At 33.5% G+C, this 17,022-nt stretch overlaps 1 long non-coding RNA gene across 1 annotated transcript; it reads right to left on the bottom strand.

Annotated features, from left to right (window-relative positions):
- Nucleotides 1–1,771: 1,771 nt before the first annotated feature.
- On the bottom strand, nucleotides 1,772–8,388 carry LOC128283605 (uncharacterized). Its single transcript, XR_008273992.1, has 2 exons — nucleotides 8,330–8,388; nucleotides 1,772–2,055 (listed from the first exon to the last, which is right to left on the bottom strand). It is a non-coding gene; the product is annotated as an uncharacterized LOC128283605 (long non-coding RNA).
- Nucleotides 8,389–17,022: the final 8,634 nt, after the last annotated feature.

The following is a 17,022-nucleotide window of genomic DNA, read 5'->3' as shown; positions in this document are numbered from 1 at the left end:
TTACAATATTAGATAGAAAACTGTAGAGGTAATGTGTCCTATCAAGTATGAGAGACTTCCTACATTCTATTATATATGTGGCTGTATAGGACATCACACTAAAAAATGTGGGCTACATGAAAGCGATAAAAGGGTTGATAATTCAAAGTTCTAATATGGTAGTTGGCTAAGGGTCTAATTAGGGGCAGCCAAACCAGGGTACGGGCTTTTGGCGTAATGGGATTGGAACTCTTGAAACTGTTGAAGGACAAAAAGGAGAGGGTGGCAGGTCTAAAAGTACAGTCGTGGAGGGGGGCATTGAGGTGATACAGATGTGGAAAGAAAAGGCCAAAACAGGGGATGAGGTATTGGACTCATGTTCGCCATCAGGTAAACGTACTAATAAGGCCATGAAGGAGAATCTTGGGAGATTGAGGAATAAGCGCAAAAAGAATAAGGGTGAAAATGGGGAAGGATTATATGAAAGCCCGATTAGAATAGTTCGTAGGAAGTTGTTAGAGGGAACTTCTCCATTCAAGGCGTGATTGGAGATTAGCCTAGTCCAGAGCTATGAAAATCTTTTATCGGAACTGTTGTGGGTACGGGAGCCCTGCGATAGTTCGTGAGTTGAGACAGCTCCTCGCTGTCAAAGATCCTGATATCGTATTCCTGAGTGAAACTAAACTTAGGGCTAATGAGTTTGAGAATATCCATATGCAATGCAAGATGGATAGATGCTTTGTTGTTGACCTAGACTGTTGGAAGGGTGGGTTGGCTTTGTTGTGGAGGGATGGGGTGAACGTTACTATTCAAAATTTTTTGTCGCATCATGTGGACTTTTTGGTGACGGTGGAGGGGAATGTTTAGATCCGCTTCACAGGCTTCTAATCAAAGGCATATGTCTTGGGACATCCTTCGAAGAGTTGGGAGTCTTGTAAGAAGTGATTGGATCATTGAGGGGATTTTAATGAAGTGATGGATGACGTGGAAAAGAGTGGGGGGTAGGCCTATGGTGGTTATGGATAATTTTCGAGAGGTTATAGACGATTTGGCTTTGGTTGATATCAAGCCCGAAAAGGGATGGTTCACTTAGACAAACAACAGTGAAGGGAGTAGGTTGGTTAAGGAAAGGCTCGGTGTAACACCCCGTACCCGAGACCGTTTCCGGAGTCGAACACGAGGTGTTAACGGACTTAATTCATTAATTAAACAGCTCATACAATTCATTTTAAAAATTTCCAGACAAGCTGGCTAACAGCATCATAGTCGCTTTAAAAATCATATCTCGAGTTACGAAACTCGAAATCCAATTCCGTAAATTTTTCCTGAAACTAGACTCATATATATATCTACTAATTTTTTCTAGAATTTTGGTTGGGCCAATTAGTACAGTTTATTAGTTAAAGTCTCCCTGTTTCAGGGTTCAACTACTCTGACCTCAGTGTATTACGAATCAGATATCTCCTGTACAGAGCTTCAATGACTATGCCGTTTATCTCTAATAAAACTACACTCAATAAGGAATCTGTACATATAAAGCATGACTTCTAATTATCTTTGTAAAATTTATGGTGAATTTCCAAAGTCAGAACAGGGGATCCAGAAATCGCTCTGTCCCTGTTTCACAAAAATTTAAACATCTCATAAAATATAACTCATATACCTGTTTCGCTTATTCCATATGAAAATAGACTCATCAAGCTTCGATTCCATAACTTATTCATTATTTAATTCCATTTCTACTATTTTTAGTGATTTTTCAAACTCACGTCACTGCTGCTGTCTGAATCTATTTTATGGTAAATTTTACCTATTTCATGGTTTCCATGGATTAGCTAGCAATTTGACATACATAATACCAAATATGATCATGATTAGCCATTCCAATGGCTAATCATTACCAAGCATTTCTATTTTCATACCACTCAATAACCATATCATAAGACCATATATACAAAATGATTATAATGCTATACATGCCATACTCAAAATATACAAGCCATTATGCCAAGATGGTATACGGATAGTGTGAGCGTGCCTCCGACCGTTTCTGATTTCCGAGCTGGCTTGTCAACACTACAAGGAATGAAAAGGAGGAGTAAGCATAAATGCTTAGTAAGCTCACATGCAAATAGCAAGTAACATAACCATATAACCAAACATAAAACATCATTTGCATAATCATCACCAAGACATTCATATCACCTTTTCATTTATCATCTTACCATATTGTTGTTATATCGAGTTTTCAACCCGAGGGTTAAGTACATACCTGTTCAAAGTATCCATTTCACAACACTTACCAATACGTCCCTTTCATCTTGAGTATTCCTCCATTTGAGTAGAACTTTACCCGTTGAACACATCGAATATAATTCGGATACATGGATAACTTGCACATAAGTGCCACATATGTAGCCAAGCTACCATGTAACCCGCCCATAAGTGAACTCGGACTCAACTCAACGAGCTCGGGCGTTCGCATCCATAAGTGAACTCGGACTCAACTCAACGAGTTCGGATGCCTAGTTACATCTCACGAACTCGGACTCAACTCAACGAGTTCGGACGCTCGCATCCATAAGTGAACTCGGACTCAACTCAACGAGTTCGGATGCCCAAATATCCCAGTGACATGTCACTTGTATCCTAATCCATTCCCGAGGTTCAACGGACCTTTTTCCCAATCATGTGTCTCAACCATCTTCTACGGAATGCCGATATCGATACTCGGTAATATTTCACATTTTCCAAGTATATCACATAATTTGACATATTATCAAACAATTATCACAAGTATAATATTTCATAATAATTATCATATCATTTAAAAAACATTAAAACATTTAAAATAATATCTATGTTACCAACATTTACATATGAACTTACCTCGTATGCTAAAATGGCTATTTTACCATTTCGTCCACAACTTGGTATTTTCCCCATTTTAGCCCAATTTCAGTTTTCCTTGCTCTATCATTTAAAATATAGTCTAATTAGGACTCACATTATTCAAATTGACCCAAAATCATATTTTGGAAAAATTACAATTTTGCCCCTAAACTTTTGCATATTTACACTTTTGCCCCAAAGCTCGTAAATTAAAATTCAGCCTATTTTCTTATGTTTTATGACATGCTGATCATTTTTCCTTCTATGGCAACATCAAATTCTCACTCTAACATGTACTTATGACTATTAGGTATTTTTACCGATTAAGCCCTTTTGCTCGTTTTCACTTAAAACCAAGTAGCACAAGTTGTCTAACATAATTTAAAACCTCATATTCTATCATAAAACACCAAAATACACAAATTTTACCTATGGGTATTTTTCCAAATATAAACCCTAGGTTAAATTATTGCTAGCATAAGCTAAATCGAGCTAAGGGACTCCAAAACGTAAAAATCATTAAAAACGAGGCTAGAACGGACTTACAATCGAGCTTGGAAGCTTGAAAAACCCTAGCCATGGTTTCTCCTTGCTATATTCGGCCATGGGGTTGAAGATGAGCAAAATTGGCTTTTAATTTTGTATTTTAATTCATTTTACCCCTAAATGACCAAAATGCCCTTACTACTAAACTTTCCAAAATTCCATCCATGTCCAATTTTTGTCCATAGACTTAGAAATTGGTAAAATTACTCTTTAAGGACCTCTAATTAATAATCTAATTCAATTTTATGCAAAATAATTCTAGAACACAAGTTTTGCAATTTATTCAATTTAGTCCCAAATTTCAAATTAAGCACTTTATGCATAAAATTTCTTCACGAAATTTTCACACAATCATGCAATCATATCATAGACCTTAAAATAATCATAAAATAATTATTTATATCTCGGATTTTGTGGTCACGAAACCACTATTCCGACTAGGCCCAAAATCGGATATTACAACTCTCCCCCTTTAGGGATTTTCGTCCCCAAAATCTTACCGAAAAGTGGTCTTCACTTTTAATCTCATATTTGGTGTCAAGAACTTGCACTTAGACTGTACCTCCAATACATCTCTTCAATTTCTCATATGATCTAAAAGCTTACAGTCTCAACTCTCAACTGTTCTTAAATTTTCAACCCTTCTCAATTTCCCATGATATCATGACATAAAACCCGGATCTCAACTTGATTTAATGGAGACCGGAATTCCAAGAAATCCAACAATCAAAGAGACGAAATTCCATGAATCGATGAGTAGGAATTCATTCAATACTGATGTGATTTATAGATCTCGCCAAACATTTAACAATAGGATACATCACATTTTCCTCTTTCCGCCATAGAAATAATTCTGATATGGCCTCAAGAATAATCCTTCTCATTTCCATCCCAATATCAACATTGACAAGGATAATTTTGATAGATCCCAATGCTCGGCTTTAACCCCTTTAACAACTCCGATTTTATGTAACATCGGATGCTCTAAACTATCACATTACCTCACTGTCTTGAAACACATCACAATTCATACAACAATACATTACTGAAAGTCAGGAAGTCTTTGCTCAATGTAGACTAGTCTAGTTCAGACGCTTCGGCTACCAATATTCTCATCTATCCGAACTCTGTCAACATGTAATAAACTTTTCAGCTTTCACAAGATGGAAACCTTATCATTCGTAGTGACTTAAACTAATATTCAACTCTTTCTAATAAATATAGACTTCTCGTTCAAACTATTTACTCTTTGATCGACTAAAACTCGCGCTTTTATCACCTATGCCTTTACTGATGTCAAATCCTTACACAGAAATTAGAAAAATCCCAATACTAAAATCACCACATTACCAAGATCAAATTAGAAGTATAGTCATATTTGACATGATTATCACGAGTGAAGAACGATTGAACATGAGTCATAATTGACAAATTATGGAACAAAGATAACAAGAAAACCGAATAAAGAAATCCAAGATAGAGAAACCCAGAATAAAGAAATCCAGAATAAAGAGATCCAGGATAAAGAAACCCAAGATACGATACTATGCCGGAGAATCGAAAACCAAATTCATAGAGAAAATACAGAATACCCTGATAATTCTTCAAAGAAAGAAAGTCCAAAAGAAAACATTATTTAATCCCACTGAAATCAAATATAAAAAGATCAATATATCTTCCCATACATATATATCAGATGAAGCATCAAGTAGAAGAAATAAAATCATAATATCATATGAATTCTCTCATCAATTCTTATTAGACGAAATGAAATAGATTACCCGATGAAATAGAGCAATATAAATTATAAACCATCAGGACTACCAATGCTTTCATCCAACACCAAATTAGAAGACATTCCCATATAACAAGAATTTCTTCGAAGATCAATATCCATAGAAATATTTCGAGAACGGGTGAACACATAGAACATCTCAAAAGAGATCTAAATCTGTCCGGTCATAATCTGTCACACTCAGATAATTCACATTTGAAATATCATTTCCCAACTAGTTCTGCCGTCACAAATTTCATATTAAATCATTCACTAAAGAATGTCATTCGAATAAATTTTGATTTACACTTTTCTCGACCTTGCACTTGAGTAATTCGATTTACCAAAGAGAATTCCTTCTCTAACTCGGGACAATGCATAATTCCAATAATCTTTATATCAATCCGATACTTTCGGCTCGACTTTACTTATCAGCTCATTTTCAATCTCGGATCATACTTATAATTATTCTATCCTTTGAACTCTTTGGGTTTTCAACAGAAACTTATTCAATACAAATCTCATGAAATTCCATTATAAGTACCACTTTGGTAAGGGGAGGGTTGTAGGACCTCGACTCGACTTTCTTATACATACACATATGACACAACTTCCATCATCATAGTAACATCATCAAAATCATGTCATTCATTCATGTTGGCTTACACCAATTTTCCTATTGTCCCATTTAGACAATATACTTATGCATACATTCTATGTTTTCTAGATAGCTTTACTTATCCATTCATTTAATTAAATTAATTCATGCTCATGACATTATATAAGGCCAAACAAACATAGATATTTGCATCACAATCACAACTTTCATTTCGTGCATCATCATGTACATATCATTACAATCATATAATTCAGTCCAACAATTTAACATAGATAAGTTCATTTCATTATAATCCTTTATCTCATAAAAAAATTGTATATCATTAACATTCATCAACATTCAACGTCCAATCAAGACAAGGACATTTTCATTCGTATTATGATATTATGACCTTTATTCATACCTCTACTACTTTCTATTTATTCCGTTCATCTTATCAAGTAAGCTACATACACTACATCGTATGAGCATTAAGCAAATATAGATATTTATCACAACATGAACTTTCATCTCACATATTATCACATATGTATCATAAACTTTTATTCGTACTTTTCTGAACCGAGACTTATCATAATCACAATTTTACTCAAATACCTTTACATAACATTGAACATGGTCGGCACAGCTCGGTTGGAGAGTACCCTGTCTAAATAAGACGGTACTTATACGCGTCGGAAGACATCACACTATCACAGATCAGTGGCATGTATAGCTAAACTTTTACACATGCTAGGTTAGTCCGAGAACCGACTAAACCTGCTCGATACCACTAAATGTAACACCCGCACCGAGACCGTTTCGAGTCGAACACGAGGTGTTAACGGCTTAATTCATTAATTAAACAGCTCATACAATTCATTTTAAAATTTCCAGACAAGCTGGCTAACTGCATCACAGTCGCTTTAAAAATCATATCTCGAGTTACGAAACTCGAAATCCAATTCCGTAAATTTTTCCTGAAACTAGACTCATATATATATCTACTAATTTTTTCTAGAATTTTGGTTGGGCCAATTAGTACAGTTTATTAGTTAAAGTCTCCCTGTTTCAGGGTTCAACTACTCTGACCTCAGTGTATTACGAATCAGATATCTCCTGTACAGAGCTTCAATGACTATACCGTTTATCTCTAATAAAACTACACTCAATAAGGAATCTGTACATATAAAGCATGACTTCTAATTATCTTTGTAAAATTTATGGTGAATTTCCAAAGTCAGAACAGGGGATCCAGAAATCGCTCTGGCCCTGTTTCACAAAAATTTAAACATCTCATAAAATATAACTCATATACCTGTTTCGCTTATTCCATATGAAAATAGACTCATCAAGCTTCGATTCCATAACTTATTCATTATTTAATTCCATTTCTACTATTTTTAGTGATTTTTCAAACTCACGTCACTGCTGCTGTCTGAATCTATTTTATGGTAAATTTTACCTATTTCATGGTTTCCATGGATTAGCTAGCAATTTGACATACATAATACCAAATATGATCGTGATTAGCCATTCCAATGGCTAATCATTACCAAGCATTTCTATTTTCATACCACTCAATAACCATATCATAAGACCATATATACAAAATGATTATAATGCTATACATGCCATACTCAAAATATACAAGCCATTATGCCAAGATGGTATACGGATAGTGTGAGCGTGCCTCCGACCGCTTCGATTTCGAGCTGGCTTGTCAACACTACAAGGAATGAAAAGGAGGAGTAAGCATAAATGCTTAGTAAGCTCACATGCAAATAGCAAGTAACATAACCATATAACCAAACATAAAACATCATTTGCATAATCATCACCAAGACATTCATATCACCTTTTCATTTATCATCTTACCATATTGTTGTTATATCGAGTTTTCAACCCGAGGGTTAAGTACATACCTGTTCAAAGTATCCATTTCACAACACTTACCAATACGTCCCTTTCATCTTGAGTATTCCTCCATTTGAGTAGAACTTTACCCGTTGAACACATCGAATATAATTCGGATACATGGATAACTTGCACATAAGTGCCACATATGTAGCCAAGCTACCATGTAACCCGCCCATAAGTGAACTCGGACTCAACTCAACGAGCTCGGCGTTCGCATCCATAAGTGAACTCGGACTCAACTCAACGAGTTCGGATGCCTAGTTACATCTCACGAACTCGGACTCAACTCAACGAGTTCGGACGCTCGCATCCATAAGTGAACTCGGACTCAACTCAACGAGTTCGGATGCCCAAATATCCCAGTGACATGTCACTTGTATCCTAATCCATTCACGAGGTTCAACGGACCTTTTCCCAATCATGTGTCTCAACCATCTTCTACGGAATGCCGATATCGATACTCGGTAATATTTCACATTTTCCAAGTATATCACATAATTTGGCATATTATCAAACAATTATCACAAGTATAATATTTCATAATAATTATCATATCATTTAAAAAACATTAAAACATTTAAAATAATATCTATGTTACCAACATTTACATATGAACTTACCTCGTATGCGAAAATGGCTATTTTTACCATTTCGTCCACAACTTGGTATTTTCCCCATTTTAGCCCAATTTCAGTTTTCCTTGCTCTATCATTTAAAATATAGTCTAATTAGGACTCACATTATTCAAATTGACCCAAAATCATATTTTGGAAAAATTACAATTTTGCCCTAAACTTTTGCATATTTACACTTTTGCCCCAAAGCTCGTAAATTAAAATTCAGCCTATTTTCTTATGTTTTATGACATGATGATCATTTTTCCTTCTATGGCAACATCAAATTCTCACTCTAACATGTACTTATGACTATTAGGTATTTTTACCGATTAAGCCCTTTTGCTCGTTTTCACTTAAAACCAAGTAGCACAAGTTGTCTAACATAATTTAAAACCTCATATTCTATCATAAAACACCAAAATACACAAATTTTACCTATGGGTATTTTTCCAAATATAAACCCTAGGTTAAATTATTGCTAGCATAAGCTAAATCGAGCTAGGGACTCCAAAACGTAAAATCATTAAAACGAGCTAGAACGGACTTACAATCGAGCTTGGAAGCTTGAAAACCCTAGCCATGGTTTCTCCTTGCTATATTCGGCCATGGGGTTGAAGATGAGAAAAATTGGCTTTTAATTTTGTATTTTAATTCATTTTACCCTTAAATGACCAAAATGCCCTTACTACTAAACTTTCCAAAAATTCCATCCATGTCCAATTTTTGTCCATAGACTTAGAAATTGGTAAAATTACTCTTTAAGGACCTCTAATTAATAATCTAATTCAATTTTATGCAAAATAATTCTAGAACACAAGTTTTGCAATTTATTCAATTTAGTCCCAAATTTCAAATTAAGCACTTTATGCATAAAATTTCTTCACGAAATTTTCACACAATCATGCAATCATATCATAGACCTTAAAATAATCATAAAATAATTATTTATATCTCGGATTTTGTGGTCACGAAACCACTATTCCGACTAGGCCCAAAATCAGGATATTACACTCGGTAGGTTTTTGGTCTTAACAAGTTAGTTGAAAAATGTGTCATTCTTATTTACGTTTGTGCTCCGTCAGGCTAGCTCAAACCCTGATTCCATTCTGTTAGACACTTTGGGGAGGAAGCCGAGGGAGGATATAAGGGATCCGAGGCTCTTGTTTAGGTTTGAGGCATGTTAGGCTAAAGAGAAAAAGGCTAAGGATATAATCGAGAGGGTTTGGAATCAAAGGAGGGGGACGTGTTAACGAGGATTGATGACATTCGTTCTCATTTGGGAAAATGGCAGTATCGTCGCTTACAAAACCGTATGCGTTGTTTGGTGGATTGGATTGACAAAATTATGGATGGCCCAATTTTGGATTCCAACATCGAAATGTAGCTTCTTAGGTTGAGTTGGGGCATCTATATACGGAGAAAGAGCATTAATGGGCTCAAAGATCTCAGATCCATTGGCTTAAGGAAGGGGATAAGAACACCCGATTTTTTCATGTTCGGGCCTCTCAGAGAAACAAAATAAATAAGATTGAGGGATTGCATGATACCGACGGTAATTGGATTACTGATTTTAGAGGTGTTTTTGAGGTGGTTAAGGATTATTTTCATTCCTTATTTAAATTTGAGGCTCGTGGCAATCGTGAGGGATCTTTAGGACTAATTCTGACGTGCATTACTCCTAATATGAACTCTATGTTGGAAAGCAGTGTTAAGGATAAGGAACTAATGGAGGCTTTTAATTAAATGGACCCTCGTAAGGCCCCTGGTATCAATGGTCTTTTAGGTTTCTTTTATAAGGAGAATTGGGAAGTGGTTGGAAAGGATATTCTTAATTTCTATCATGATATTCTGAATAGAGTTAGAGACATCAAGGATATTAATGACACGGTTATCATTCTCTTCCCTAAAATCAACGATCCTAAAGATATGACTCATTTTTACCCCATTAACCTTTGTAGGGTTATCTACAGGATAATTTCTAAAGTGTTGGCCAACCGATTAAAGACTGTCCTTTCAGCTTGTATTAGCCAGAACTAAAGTGCGTTTGTCCCAGGTTTCATGATTCATGATAATTTCCTCATCACTCATAAACTTATGTATTACCTTTAGAGTTCTAAAAATGGCTTGAACAATGGATTTGTCATCAAGCTTGATATGAGTAAGGCTTATGATCGGGTCGAGTGGGATTTCCTAGAGAATGTGATGCTTCAAATGGGTTTTTCAGCTGCTTGGGTTGCTTTGGTGATGCGTTGCATTAGTATGATAAGTTATGTCATTAAATGTAACTCGTCCCTTATTAAGGAGATTATCCCGAAGAGAGGTCTCCTGTAATACCCCGAAAATTTTTACAGTAAAATATTATCCGTGATATAGTAAAATAAGGAAATAAAGTGACAAAAATGGAATTTTTGAGTGATGTCAATATTGAGAAGTATATTATGATATATTAATTCAAGAAAGGACTAAATTGCAAAGATGAGAAAAGTCTTGTTGCACAAGAGTAAATACTCAAAATTTAAAGGGTTAAAGTGTAAATATAAAAAGTTGAAGGACTACTGGTGCAAATATTTTAAGGGTGGAATGATCTAGAAACCAAGAAAAATTGATGAATTAGGACCAAATTGAATAGGTAAAAAAATTATGAGGGACTAAATCGCAATTTTACCAAATTAAGTGATGACTCAAGGATGGAATTCTAAAAGATCATGAAGGGCAAAATGGTCAATTAGTAAGAGAGAGAATTCTAGAATGTAATGACTATGTTGATGATATTTTAAATTAATTAATTAGATAAATATTATTTTATTAATATTTTATGAGATGTTTATTATTATTATATTATTATTTATTTAGTACAAAAGGAAGGAAAGATGAAGAATTATCAACACATTTCCTTTCCCATGCAAACTAATGTAAGATAAGAAGAAGAAAAGAAGTTTGCTTTCTTTACAATTTAGTCCTTCCACCAAAAATTCATTTTTTTCACCTAAGAATTGAAAGAATTTCCATAGCCATCAAGAGAGAAAGATAGCAAGGAGATGATGGGGAGCAAGAATATCAAGTTGGATTCAAGAAATCGAAGCTGGAGGAGAGAGAAAAATCAAGTTAAAGATTGAAGTCAATAAGAAAAGGTAAGTACATCAAGATTTCAATATGTTTTTAAGTTTGTTATTATTGATAAAGCATGGAAATAATGTTATAGTAGAGTTTTCTTACATAATGTCCTATGTTCTTGATATGTTAGTGAAGAAAAAATAAGAGAAAGGGATGAGAAATGGTGTAGAAAAAGAAAATAAGGATGTTATAACATGGTAATTAATATCTTGTACTAAAACAGTTTTGGACAGCAGCAGTAGTCTAACTTTAAAAAATTATCAAAAATTGTAGAAATCTAATTATAGGATGAATAAAATATGAAATTAAATCTTATTAAGTCTAGTTTCTTATAGAAGAAATTATGTAAGCAATGGAATTCTAAGTCATGAGATACGATGAATTTTGTGAGACAAGGTCAGAATGATTTCGGGTTCCCCTGTTCTGAATTTGTAAAATCATAAAAAAAAATTGGATAAAAATAATTATGGGCTTAAATTTATATGTTTAGAATCTTGAATGAGTCTATTTTCAATAGAAATAAATATTAACATCATTCGAATTCTGTACAAGGAGATAATTAATTTTTAGTGAAGAAGGGTCACAACTATCAGACAGCAGAATAGGGGTAACTTTAAAGAATAAACTGTACTTATTGACTAAACCAAAAAATCTGAAAGTTTTATGGAAAGAATATATATGAGTCTAGTTTCAGGAAAAATTAGCGGATCTTAATTTGGAGTCCTATAGCTCTAGATATAAATAATTTAGTGACTATGACACAGATGGACAGCTTGAATATTCATAAAAGTAAATAATAAAGATTATAGATAATGTTACTTACAAGTGTGCTACATACATCAAGGATGTGGAATGGAGAGGAGGAGGAGGAAAACATATATGAATATTCATTAAGCATGGCTAATTTGCATATTTTAGGCTTAAGGACTAAATTGAATAAAAGTAAAACTTTATTGGTAATTTTGTAAAAATGTCAGAAATGACCAAATTGCATGAAATGGATTATTTTATTATTTAAATTACAAAATTGAATGAAATTATTAATTTAGTTCAAGATCGGGGGAAAACATGTTTTAGGGATTAAATTGAAAAGTGTTGAAATTATGAAAAATTCTGATATTTTATAAAATTCATGGACTGTTATCAATATATATGAGAATAATAGCTGGAAATAAGGATTAAATTGCAACAATTTTATTTTCCTGACCCTAAGGACGAAATCGTCATTAATTAAAAGTTTAAGGGCAAAATGGTAATTTTGCCTAGAGCATTAATTAAATGCATTAGAAGATGAAATGAATGAAAATGATGATCAAATTTATTTATAAAGATCCGGACGACTCAAATATGAGACTTGATCGTGGAAAAGAAAAGATATCGAATTAATGAAATTATAAACACAAACAAGCAATGAGGTAAGTTCGTGTAACTTGAATTATATTCTTAAATACTTGAGATTGTATGTTATTGATGTGAATATGATTTGAATGTTCATTGTGTGAAAATTTATGAAACATTGATATATTTGATAAAATGGGAAGAAATCCCGGTTGAATGAAAGGAAAATTCGATGGATCTCGAAAAGGAATTGACGGTAAAAGGATCTAGCAGGACGGGTGATCCTATCTTGATATAGCCCTCCAGAAGAATACGTGTAAAATGGATTTAGCCCGGACAGTAATCGAATTAGGGTCTCAATTTAGCTCGGTGGTAATTCAGATCCAAGCTCATTAGAGTAATTGTCGTTGTGGGATTTAGCACGGACCGGTAATCTCGACAATACTCTATGAGTTTATATTACTGGATTTAGCTGGATGGTAATCCCACTATAAGGATGAGGTTCATGGAGTGTGCTCTCGATATGAAATGTGTAAGACCATGGTTGAAAGATACCATGGCAACCTGATATGAAATGTGTAAGACCATAGTTGAAAGATACCATGGAAACCTAATATGAAATGTGTAAGACCATGGTTGAAAGATACCATGGCAGCCTGATATGAAATGTGTAAGACCATGGTTGAAAGATACCATGGCAACCTGATATGAAATGTGTAAGACCATGGTTGAAAGATACCATGGCAACGTGATATGAAATGAACAAGACCATGGTTGAAAGATACCATGGCAACATGACAAAAAATGAGTAAGACCATAGTTGAAAGACACTATGGCATCATGTCAAAGATAAATAAGACCGTGGATGGGAGACGCTCGAACATCTGTTGAACAATTGATATTCCGGTAATATGTATCAGATGACGAATGGTTATATGAAATAATTATACAGATAGATAAACGAAATAAGTATAAGTACATGGAATATAATTTATGTTAAGTTTGATATAAGCTATTACTGGAATAAATATACATAAAATATATGGAAATGATGGAGCATGAAATATTGATATAATGAAATGAATGATATATGCTTATGAAGAAACGGTAAGAGCATGATATGTTTCATGACATGTACATATATGATTATATTTGATATGTTGATACAAGGAAATTATGTAAGTTGAGACTATTATTAAACTCAAGTGCAATATGTCGAGAAAATAGATATATCAATGCTGAATTTATATGAGATATGTGCAAGTATACTAACAATGTTGCTGTTTGATGCTTATACAAGTGTCAAACTGTTGATTGAATGGTAATATATTTATTTATATGATGCATTGAATCGGTAAGTATTTAAATTTTTTTTAGTGATCTGTAAATGGTAGTAATGCTCCGAAACCCTGTTCTGGCAGCGGATATGGGTTAGGGGTGTTACATTTAGTGGTATCAGAGCTATGGTTTAGTCGGTCCTCGGACCAAACGTAGTATATGTGAAGTCTAAAAACACATGTCATTATAATATGTGATAGTGTGATATCTCTCGACTCTGATGAGATTTGTTTTATTTATAGAAAGAGATGTTTTTCAACCAAGCTAATTCCGATAATGTTAAAAGCAATACTCAAGTATATGAGTAGAAAGTTGATTATGATGAATCGGTATAAAAAATGGTATGAATAAATGTTTTATAATACATGTCGATGATGAATATGATGCTATATGTATTATTAAAATCAAATTATATTACTACATGAAATATTGTGCTGATGATTAAATTACAAAATATATAAAAGTAATATATGAAGTACATGATAAGGATTATTAGAGAATTATGAATGAATAGTGAATTTTGAAATATATTACATGTATTGAAGATACAGAAGATATAAGTATATGAATTATTGGTACAAGGATTAAATTGTAAAGCATGTAAAACTATCATGCGAAAGGTGTAAAAGTGATATGCGTGCATGAAATAATTTGCCCAAGTAGACAAGATTAGAACTACTAGTATATTAAGGGACCTCAGCATGCTTTCTGATTATTAGCACATTCAGCACATTTGTGCTTTCTGTATAACACTTCAGTGTTCTCTATTTAATATTGCATAATAATGCACCTCTATATAAGTCCCATGTATCCGAAGTGTTCTATCTAGTCTACTAGGCCTCTGCTAAGTAAAAAGTAAACAATTTTCATTACGAGGTAAAGGATTATCTCTGAGTAAAAATGTTAGTTATGATGAAGTAGAACTCGTAAAATTACGAATAAATGTTTTATAGTACTTGAGAATGATAAATGTTATATGAGTAAATAAATGACAATTAAATTATGAGACTTTACGATCTATACCCCTTTACTAGTACAATTATATGCAATGAAATTCATGAGATTTATATTGATTAAGTTCAGAAGCGGAAAGAGAAAAGCTCAATGGTTAAACAATTGATAATGCAGTCGGAACTGAGAATGAGTTAATAAGTAAAGATGGGTTCTGAATAAAGATATCAGATTTTTCTTAAACTAGTTGAGATATACAGTATCACTGTTAAAGAAAGAAGTTATTTATGGGAAAATTGATTTATTTAAATATGGTATTTACAGAATAGTTAACTGAAAATTTCTTCCGAATTAGTTTTTTTTTAGTGAAGTAAATGATGTGAAATTATTGATGACTATACTAGTCAATAGATTGGTGAATAGATTGCAAAAATATTTGAATATAGCCGTTATAACTGGGTATATTATAGTAATTTTTTGGGATTTTATATGGGTATCTTATATATACTGATATTTTCAGAGACATATGGAACTGTTCATGTTTGGATGCTATTGATAAATATGCTAATAGACAAAAATTATCGCAAGTCTGATTGATTCACAAGTGGTACTACTCTATCTTTCTTTGGTTTTTCAAGCCAATATATGTGATAGAACACTTGATAATAAGATTCATATGATATTATTTTCTATTTCTGTTGGTAGAAGCTCTGAAAGGTAAATGTGAAATATTGTATTGAAAATAAATTATGAAATGAAAAGATAGAGAATGGATATAAATGATAAACTGGGTAAATATGTACAGAAAGAAACTATAGAACTATAGAAATAATGAAATTCATGATCAAAAGAAAACAAGGAAATTTCGAGGACTAAATTTATTTTAAGGGGGAGAGAAATGTAATACCCCGAAAATTTTTACAGTAAAATATTATCCGTGATATATCATTAATAATTAAGGATTTTTAACCTCATGAATGCGCCTCTAATTGCCAAGACCCCTAGGCTCCAAAAGTGGAACAAGTTCCTTAATGCTTTTGTCAAGATCAATGTGGATGCGGTAATCATTGATAATTCTGTAGGTCTTGGGGTTATTGCTTAGGACAATGACATGTATGTTTTAGGTGGCTTTGCGATGTATAGGGAGACTAAAATAAATGTAGAGTGGCCAGATGCAGAGGCCTTGAGGGAAAGGATTGTATGGGCGCGTAACAACAATACCTTAAGGGCAATTTTTGAGTCCGATTGTGAGAGCTTAGTAAATCATTTTAAGAATTATCGGGACGATATCAGTTGAAGGAGATCTTCGGTTTGCTGGAGTCCTTTACTAATTTTAAGATTAAATGGATCGATTGTGAGAGTAATAGAGTTGTGGACTACTTTTGTAAGTTTGTGTTAAATAATCGTTGTATCTTTTCCTTTAACATGGAGTATCCTTGCGATATCCATGAGCTTGTAATTGTTGATTCTTGTTAATAAGAGGTAGTGTCTTTCAGGCCCATTTTATAAAAAAAATATCAAATAGAAACTACAACAATACATGAATCTGGACAAAATAATTACATTAAATACAATATCCGGCCTTGAGGCTGTTAAATAGAGTAAACACCCTACAAGGCTTCTATAACCAGATTTATTTACCCTTTTAAAATCACCTTGGCTTGTGAGTTTTTCACCAATAGCAACTAAAGTACTAGCTACTTTACAATTTGCATGCAAAAATTGTTCAAGATCTTCAAGGTAAGGGCCTCCTGACTTATGAAAATGCCCTGCTGAATTTGAGACACCTCCATACCAAGAAAGTAGGTCATTTCACCAAGATCAAGCATTTCAAACACATTCTCCATTTGCCTTTCGAACTTTGCTAGCAATTCATCATTCCTACCAATCACTGGCAAGTCATCCACATACAAGGAGGCTACTAGAAGAGTTTTATCTCCATCTTTCTTAACATA

Source organism: Gossypium arboreum, chromosome 11, assembly GCF_025698485.1.
Source record: "Gossypium arboreum isolate Shixiya-1 chromosome 11, ASM2569848v2, whole genome shotgun sequence".
NCBI classification, from domain to species: Eukaryota; Viridiplantae; Streptophyta; class Magnoliopsida; order Malvales; family Malvaceae; genus Gossypium; species Gossypium arboreum.
This window is presented reverse-complemented; position numbering and strand designations above follow the sequence as displayed.